This window comes from Coregonus clupeaformis, chromosome 8 (genome assembly GCF_020615455.1).
Source record: "Coregonus clupeaformis isolate EN_2021a chromosome 8, ASM2061545v1, whole genome shotgun sequence".
Lineage (NCBI taxonomy): Eukaryota > Metazoa > Chordata > Actinopteri > Salmoniformes > Salmonidae > Coregonus > Coregonus clupeaformis.
The window spans coordinates 9,361,692-9,370,060 of record NC_059199.1 but is presented as its reverse complement, the minus strand read 5'-3'; positions in this window follow the sequence as shown (position 1 = coordinate 9,370,060).

Genomic DNA, 8,369 nt, shown 5'->3' with positions numbered 1-8,369 from the left:
ACCACATCAGTCACTGGCTTCGTCAATAAGTGCATCGATGACGTCGTCCCCACAGTGACTGTACGTACATACCCCAACCAGAAGCCATGGATTACAGGCAACATCCGCACTGAGCTAAAGGGTAGAGCTGCCGCTTTCAAGGAGCAGGACTCTAACCCGGAAGCTTATAAGAAATCCTGCTATGCCCTCCGACGAACCATCAAACAGGCAAACCGTCAATACAGGACTACGATTGAATCCTACTACACCGGCTCCGATGCTCGTCGGATGTGGCAGGGCTTGCAAACTAATACGGACTACAAAGGGAAGCACAGCCGTGAGCTGCCCATTGACACAAGCCTACCAGATGAGCTAAATTACTTCTATGCTTGCTTCGAGGCAAGCAACACTGAAGCATGCATGAGGGCATCAGCTGTTCCGGAAGACTGTGTGGTCATGCTCTCTGTAGCCGATGTGAGTAAGACCTTTAAACAGGTCAACATTCACAAGGCCGCAGGGCCAGACGGATTACCAGGACGTGTACTCCGAGCATGCACTGACCAACTGGCAAGTGTCTTCACTGACATTTTCAACCTGTCCCTGACTGAGTCTGTAATACCAACATGTTTCAAGAAGACCACCATAGTCCCCGTGCCCAAGGACACTAAGATAACCTGCCTAAATGACTACCGACCCGTAGGCTGGTCATGGCTCACATCAACACTATTATCCCAGAAATCCTAGACCCACTCCAATTTGCATACAGCCCCAATAGATCCAGAGATGATGCAATCTCTATTACACTCCACACTGCCCTTTCCCACCTGGACAAAAGGAACACCTACGTGAGAATGCTATTCATTGACTACAGCTCAGCGTTCAACACCATAGTGCCCACAAAGCTCATCACTAAGCTAAGGACCCTGGGACTAAACACTTCCCTCTGCAACTGGATCCTGGAATTCCTGACGGGCCGCCCCCAGGTGGTAAGGGTAGGTAACACCACATCTGCCACGCTGATCCTCAACACAGGGGCCCCTCAGGGGTGCGTGCTCAGTCCCCTCCTGTACTCCCTGTTCACCCATGACTGCATGGCCAAGCACGCCTCCAAAACCATCATTAAGTTTGCCGACGACACAACAGTGGTAGGCCTGATCACCGACAACGATGAGACAGCCTATAGGGAGGAGTTCAGAGACCTGGTCGTGTGGTGGTACAGGATAACAACCTCTCCCTCAACGTGATCAAGACAAAGCAGATGATTGTGGACTACAGGAAAAGGAGGACCGAGCACGCCCCCATTTTCATCGACGGGACTGTAGTGGAGCAGGTTGAGAGCTTCAAATTCTGTGGTGTCCACATCACCAACAAACTATCATGGTCCAAACACACCAAGACAGTTGTGAAGAGGGCACAACAAAGCCTATTCCCCCTCAGGAGACTGAAAAGATTTGGCATGGGTCCTCAAAAAGTTATACAGCTGCACCATCGAGAGCATCCTGACTGATTGCATCACCACCTGGTATGGCAACTGCTCGGCCTCCGACCGCAAGGCGCTACAGGGGGTAGTGCGTACAGCCCAGTACATAACAGGACCATCCAGGACCAGGCGGTGTCAGAGGAAGGCCCTATAAATTGCCAAAGGCAAGTCGGTTAGGACATCTACTTTGTGCATGACACAAGTAATTTTTCCAACAATTGTTTACAGACAGATTATTTCACTTAGAATTCACTGTATCACAATTCCAGTTGGTCAGAAGTTTACATACACTAAGTTGACTGTGCCTTTAAACAGCTTGGAAAATTCCAGAAAATGATGTCATGACTTTAGAAGCTTCTGGTAGGCTAATTGACATCATTCGAGTCAATTGGAGGTGTACCTGTGGATGTATTTCAAGGCCTACCTTCAAACTCAGTGCCTCTTTGCTTAACATCATGGGAACATCAAAAGAAATCAGCCAAGACCTCAGAAAAAAAATGGTAGACCTCCACAAGTCTGGTTCATCCTTGGGAGCAATTTCCGAATGCCTGAAGGTACCACGTTCATCTGTACAAACAATAGTACGCAAGTATAAACACCATAGGACCACGCAGCCGTCATACTGCTCAGGAAGGAGACACGTTCTGTCTCCTAGAGATGAATGTACTTTGGTGCGAAAAGTGCAAATCAATCCCAGAACAACAGCAAAGGACCTTGTGAAGATGCTGAAGGAAACAGGTACAAAAGTATCTATATCCACAGTAAAACAAGTCCTATATCGACATAACCTGAAAGGCCACTCAGCAAGGAAGAAGCCACTGCTCCAAAACTGCCATAAAAAAGCCAGACTACGGTTTGCAACTGCACATGGGGACAAGGATTGTACTTTTTGGAGAAATGTCCTCTGGTCTGATGAAACAAAAATAGAACTGTTTGGCTATAATGACCATGGTTATGTTTGGATGAAAAGGGGGAAGGTTTGCAAGCCGAAGAACACCATCCCAACCGTGAAGCACGGGGTGGCAGCATCATGCTGTGGGGGTGCTTTGTTGCAGGAGGGACTGGTGCACTTCACAAAATAGATGGCATCATGAGGAAGGAAAATTATGTGGATTTTATTGAAGCAACATCTCAAGACATCAGTCAGGAAGTTAAAGCTTGGTCGCAAATGGGTCTTCCAAATGGACAATGACACCAAGCATACTTCCAAAGTTGTGGCAAAATGGCTTAAGGACAACAAAGTCAAGATATTGGAGTGGCCATCACAAAGCCCTGACCTCAATCCTATAGAACATTTGTGGGTAGAACTGAAAAAACATGTGCGAGCAAGGAGGCCTACAAACCTGACTCAGTTACACCAGCTCTGTCAGGAGGAATGGGCCAAAATTCACCCAACTTATTGTGGGAAGGTTGTGGAAGGCTACCCGAAACATTTGACCCAATTTAAACAATTTAATGGCAATGCTACCAAATACTAATTGAGTGTATGTAAACTTCTGACCCACAAGGAATGTGATGAAAGAAATAAAAGCTGAAATAAATAATTCTCCCTACTATTCTGACATTTCACATTCTTAAAATAAAGTGGTGATCCTAACTGAACTAAGACAGGGAATTTTTACTAGGACTAAATGTCAGGAATTGTGAAAAACTGAGTTTAAATGTATTTGGCTAAGTTGTATGTAAACTTCAGACTTCAACTGTATTACCTCAATTACCTCGACTAACCAGTGCCCCCGCACATTGAAGTAAGCAGGTGACTGATTTCAGAGTTTAGATCAGGTCTCACCACTCAGACTTTCACTCTCCTCTCCTCTCTCTCTCTCTGCCTCTCTCTCTCTCCCTCTCTCTCTCCTCTCTCTCTCTCTGCCTCTCTCTCCTCTCTCTCTCTCTCTCTCTCTCTCTCTCTCGCTCTCTCTCTCTCTCTCTCTGTCTCTCCCTCTCTCTCTCCTCTCTCTCTCTCTCTCTCTCTCTGCCTCTCTCTCCCGTCACCAATGTCTCTCAGGTCTCTTATCTCTCTCTCCTTCTCACCCCTTTCTAACCCCCTCCTTTCTCCACACGACACTCTGATCTGTCAATCGTCACCTTTCAGGGTTGTGTTGCATCAGTTGTCCGTCCGTCTGTGTGACATGCTGTGTGATCCGCTAGGGTCCTCTTGGGGCCGGTTAGCACGGAGTCCAATTAGGCTTCATGAAAACGTACGGTCCCTTACCTCCTGTCCCTCACCACTGTCTGTGTGAAGACCCCTAGGCAGCCCAGTTTGTGTATGATGTGGGAGGACCTCTCAGACACCCACACAGGGCTCTGCTCTGAACTTGGTGTGGTAGAGGGTGTGGTATAGGGTGTGGTATAGGGTGTGGTAGAGGGTGTGGTAGAGGGTGTGGTATAGGGTGTGGTAGAGGGTGTGGTATAGGGTGTGGTAGAGGGTGTGGTGTAGGGTGTGGTATAGGGTGTGGTATAGGGTGTGGTAGAGGGTGTGGTAGAGGGTGTGGTATAGGGTGTGGTATAGGGTGTGGTATAGGGTGTGGTAGAGGGTGTGGTAGAGGGTGTGGTATAGGGTGTGGTAGAGGGTGTGGTATAGGGTGTGGCAGAGGGTGTGGTATAGGGTGTGGTAGAGGGTGTGGTAGAGGGTGTGGTATAGGGTGTGGTAGAGGGTGTGGTAGAGGGTGTGGTATAGGGTGTGGTAGAGGGTGTGGCAGAGGGTGTGGTAGAGGGTGTGGTAGAGGGTGTGGTAGAGGGTGTGGTAGAGGGTGTGGTATAGGGTGTGGTAGAGGGTGTGGTAGAGGGTGTGTAAGAGGGTGTGGCAGAGGGTGTGGTAGAGGGTGTGGTAGAGGGTGTGGTAGAGGGTGTGGTAGAGGGTGTGGTAGAGGGTGTGGTATAGGGTGTGGTAGAGGGTGTGGTATAGGGTGTGGTATAGGGTGTGGTATAGGGTGTGGTATAGGGTGTGGTAGAGGGTGTGGTAGAGGGTGTGTAAGAGGGTGTGGTATAGGGTGTGGTAGAGGGTGTGTAAGAGGGTGTGGTAGAGGGTGTGGTAGAGGGTGTGGTATAGGGTGTGGTAGAGGGTGTGGCAGAGGGTGTGGTAGAGGGTGTGGTAGAGGGTGTGGTAGAGGGTGTGGTAGAGGGTGTGGTATAGGGTGTGGTAGAGGGTGTGGTAGAGGGTGTGGTATAGGGTGTGGTATAGGGTGTGGTATAGGGTGTGGTAGAGGGTGTGGTATAGGGTGTGGTATAGGGTGTGGTATAGGGTGTGGTAGAGGGTGTGGTATAGGGTGTGGTAGAGGGTGTGGCAGAGGGTGTGGTAGAGGGTGTGGTAGAGGGTGTGGTAGAGGGTGTGGTATAGGGTGTGGTAGAGGGTGTGGCAGAGGGTGTGGTAGAGGGTGTGGTATAGGGTGTGGTAGAGGGTGTGGTATAGGGTGTGGTAGAGGGTGTGGCAGAGGGTGTGGTAGAGGGTGTGGTAGAGGGTGTGGTAGAGGGTGTGGTATAGGGTGTGGTAGAGGGTGTGGCAGAGGGTGTGGTAGAGGGTGTGGTATAGGGTGTGGTAGAGGGTGTGGTATAGGGTGTGGCAGAGGGTGTGGTATAGCGTTTGGTAGAGGGTGTGGTAGAGGGTGTGGTAGAGGGTGTGGTAGAGGGTGTGGTAGAGGGTGTGGCAGAGGGTGTGGTATAGCGTTTGGTAGAGGGTGTGGTAGAGGGTGTGGTAGAGGGTGTGGTAGAGGGTGTGGTATAGGGTGTGGTAGAGGGTGTGGCAGAGGGTGTGGCAGAGGGTGTGGTATAGCGTTTGGTAGAGGGTGTGGTATAGGGTGTGGTAGAGGGTGTGGTAGAGGGTGTGGTAGAGGGTGTGGTAGAGGGTGTGGTAGAGGGTGTGGTAGAGGGTGTGGCAGAGGGTGTGGTATAGCGTTTGGTAGAGGGTGTGGTAGAGGGTGTGGTAGAGGGTGTGGGAGAGGGTGTGGTATAGGGTGTGGTAGAGGGTGTGGCAGAGGGTGTGGCAGAGGGTGTGGTATAGCGTTTGGTAGAGGGTGTGGTATAGGGTGTGGTAGAGGGTGTGGTAGAGGGTGTGGTAGAGGGTGTGGTAGAGGGTGTGGTATAGGGTGTGGTAGAGGGTGTGGCAGAGGGTGTGGTATAGCGTTTGGTAGAGGGTGTGGTATAGGGTGTGGTAGAGGGTGTGGTATAGGGTGTGGTAGAGGGTGTGGTAGAGGGTGTGGTATAGGGTGTGGTAGAGGGTGTGGTAGAGGGTGTGGTAGAGGGTGTGGTATAGGGTGTGGTAGAGGGTGTGGTAGAGGGTGTGGTAGAGGGTGTGGTAGAGGGTGTGGCAGAGGGTGTGGTAGAGGGTGTGGTATAGGGTGTGGTAGAGGGTGTGGTAGAGGGTGTGGTAGAGGGTGTGGTAGAGGGTGTGGCAGAGGGTGTGGTAGAGGGTGTGGTATAGGGTGTGGTAGAGGGTGTGGTAGAGGGTGTGGTAGAGGGTGTGGCAGAGGGTGTGGTAGAGGGTGTGGTATAGCATTTGGTATAGGGTGTGGTAGAGGGTGTGCAATGTGGGGATGGGCATATAGCTTTCATGCCAGAGGGCAAACCGGTTGTAGAGATAGTGGCTCCAATCCAAAGCTAAAGAAAAAGTTCTGGGGTTATCTGAGATGACTCAAATCTTCAACCCCACAGTATGGGAATCTGGCCCACACCAAAGTTCTACATGTTCACAGATTTCTGTTGGTGCCAAAAGATTCACAAGGACTAAGAAAGTGATGTAGCAACTTCAGAGTAAAGCTAATATCTTCCCCGCTACTGTCTATGTGTTCACTGTGATTTGGTGCAGGTTTCTCTCCTGCAGAGCTGGGTTAGTGAAGAGTTAGCTATCTGCCCAGCTACGGTGGGTGTGGTCAGCTGATTTGGTGTAGGTTTCTCTTTCCGCTGAGACGGTTTTCAACACCATGTGGAACATTTCAACTGCCCTCTGCTCAGCAAGACAACCATATTCTATTTTAGGACAACTTAAAACTCTGACCACATTATCTCTCCCACTACAGTACCATAATAAGCCCTCCAAAATGCGCTCGTCTACAATGTTGATGTTTAATTGAAGTCATGTACACACACACATACATAGACACACACCTGTGCGCACACACACACACACACACACACACGATCAAGAAATAATATAATGTGTGATAAAAGTCCATTCATTGAAGTCCTGTCCAGACTAATCCATTTAGTTGGATTGAATAGAATACTCCTGAAGTTGTCCCTAAACACTGTTCTTAGGTCAGTTTCGTCGTTTCTCCCTAATAGTTAAGGTAATGAATGGGCTCAGATGAACGTCCTGCATGTTCAACATACAATGGGAACGCAGCCACGCACACTCACACGCGTTGAATAGGCCGACCCAGATAGCTTATTCACGCTTGGCTGAACTAAAGGAAGATAACGTGACCTGATTGGTTGGTGCTCAGAAAATAATCTCTTCTCTTGTATTATTGAACCTGAGACAAATATTAACGACATTGCAAGAGAAGATCTTTAGCCGTCGGTCTTTGATCTTGCGTCCTCTGTCTCGCAAACACACCATCACCACCCTCTTGACAACACCTTAGCCAGCTGCCCAACCAAAAAGCTAGCAAATGGATGGCACTAGTTGTTGTATTTCAAGCTGAGGAGTTACATGCAGTTAATAAACCAATTCAACTCAGTTATACAACTTCATACCGTGTTGAGTTGTTGAGATTATGTGTCTCTTTGCGCTGTAATACATGGGGCTGTTTTGTCATGAGTTATGATCCATTTCGACCTCCATAAATACAGCTGACCTTCAAAGACAATGGAGTTGGATAGTTAGTTAACGTGGCCCAATAGCTGCATGGATGCCTTGTGTCTTCTCTAGAACCCTGAGGGGCTGTGTAGAACTGTCAATCATTCTATGGGACTCTATAGGCGTGTTCACACTGACCTTAGCCCAGGGCTAGCTGGCCCTGTTCTGGAGCAGGGTAAGCACACGACTTTTCAGAGGTTAGCCCCAGAAACACGGTGCCATAATAGCCAGTGTGAAACGGGTCAAGAACAACGCATAGAATTTCCACTGTCCAATAACAAAAGCTGCACTTTCACTTAATTTACATACCCACGTGACGCCTGACGTTCTTGTTCAGGCGACCCCAGAGACCAAAACATTGTCTGAGTCAACAGGAGAGATTATCTCAAATTAGTTTTGTCTGAGTTTTGACTGACGGAAAGTAGCTAGCTAATGTAAGCTAACAGCTGCTCTCTCACTGAAGGGGCAGTACGAAACAGAACCGTTGCTATGGTTACTCACACGCAGTGCATGGGGCAGTGAGGAGTCAGGGACAGACAAGAGACAAGCAGCTAACTTACGGAGGAAGATATTGTATTTCTGATTTTGAGTTCGGGCAGGGCCTGAATGTCGCGGGTATGGGTAGAGCTTAAATGTAATGCCCCTGCAGGCGACATTGGTCGGGTGTTGTGTTTGTCCGTTAGCCCTGGACTTGGATACAACAAGTGTGAATCCTTAGCCCAGAGCTCAGGGTTAACAAATGCTTGTGTGGATATGGGATAAACTAGCCCAGGGCCAGTCCTAGCCTGGGGCTGAGAACAATGAGGTGTGAAAATGCCTTATATAGCCTTAGAGCCTTCTATGCAACTCTATGGAACTGCAGAGCTTTCTATGGCTCTAAATGCAACTCTATGGAACTGCAGAGCATTCTGTGGATCTAAATGCAACTCTATGGAACTGCAGAGCATTCTGTGGATCTAAATGCAACTCTATGGAACTGCAGAGCATTCTATGGATCTAAATGCAACTCTATGGAACTGCAGAGCATTCTGTGGATCTAAATGCAACTCTATGGAACTGCAGAGCATTCTATGGATCTAAATGCAACTCTATGGAACTGCAGAGCATTCTATGGAT